This window comes from Silene latifolia, chromosome 11, assembly GCF_048544455.1.
Source record: "Silene latifolia isolate original U9 population chromosome 11, ASM4854445v1, whole genome shotgun sequence".
Lineage (NCBI taxonomy): Eukaryota > Viridiplantae > Streptophyta > Magnoliopsida > Caryophyllales > Caryophyllaceae > Silene > Silene latifolia.
In genome coordinates this window covers 49,685,136-49,686,238 of record NC_133536.1, presented here as the reverse complement: position 1 = coordinate 49,686,238, position 1,103 = coordinate 49,685,136, and the positions used below count along the sequence as shown (strand labels likewise).

Sequence of the window (1,103 nt, the reverse complement as noted above, 5' to 3'; positions counted from 1 at the left end):
TTTGCTTGGCTATCTTTTTGCATTTGAGTGAAAAATTCTTGTTGATTCTTTTGCATTTGGAGGACCGCTTTTTGGACATCAAAACCTTGGTCATTTTGGTGATTGTATGGATTTTGATTTTGGTAGCCTTGGTTTTGATTGAAAAAGGGTCTTTGATTTTGATTTCTCATGGGTGGTGGAGTGTATGTTGTTTGAGGGTTTTGAACATTTTGGCTTTTGTATGAGAGATTTGGATGGAACTTGGTGTTTTCATTGTAAAAATTTGAATAAGGGGTACCACTTTTGTAAGCTTGGAAAGCATTAACTTGTTCGGTTGTTCCCCTACATTCACTTGAGTCATGACCCAAGGTTCCACAATTCTCACATATCCCGCTTGGGATTGATGAGGATGCCGTCATGGCATTGACATGGTGCTTTGATGATTTTGAGTTTTCCTCAAGTCTAGCCATAGCTTGTTCAAACTTCAAGTTGATTGTGTCAATGTGAGCACTAAGTTGAGCACCCAATTGAGTAACGGAATCCACTTCATACTTTCCTCCTCTAGTAGCCTTGCGAGGTCTACTATATTGTGAATTATGGACCGCCATTTCCTCAATCTTGTTCCATGTTTGATTGTCATCAACTTCGGTGAACATTCCATTTGATCCCATATTGAGAATGTTCCTTGAATCTTCATATAAACCATTCCAAAATTGTTGCACTAAAAACCATTCGCTAAGTCTATGGTGAGGACATGAGCGACAAATACCTTTGAACCGCTCCCAAGCTTCATACAAAGATTCTTCATCCCTTTGCTTAAAACCCGTGATTTGAGCTCTTAGCATGTTAGTCTTTTCCGGTGGGTAGAATTTTTTGTAGAAAGCTAGAGCTAACTTCTTCCAAGAATCTATTCCAAGGGTGGCCTTATCAAGGCCCTTCAACCATTGCTTTGCGGTGCCGATTAACGAAAAAGGAAATAAGACCCATCTTATTTGGTCTTGAGTCACGCCCGTTTGAGAGATAGCTTCACAATAATCGCAAAAGGTTTCCATATGAGAATGAGGGTCCTCACTAGGCATTCCCCCGAATTGGCTCCTCTCAACTAGTTGGATGAAGGCGGACTT

General features: G+C 40.4%; 1 non-coding gene across 1 annotated transcript; it reads left to right on the top strand.

The window, feature by feature from the left end:
- The first annotated feature begins 717 nt into the window (after nt 1–717).
- LOC141616318 (small nucleolar RNA R71) lies at nt 718–824 on the top strand. The gene has a single exon (XR_012530674.1). It is a non-coding gene; the product is annotated as a small nucleolar RNA R71 (small nucleolar RNA).
- The last annotated feature ends 279 nt before the right edge of the window (nt 825–1,103 follow it).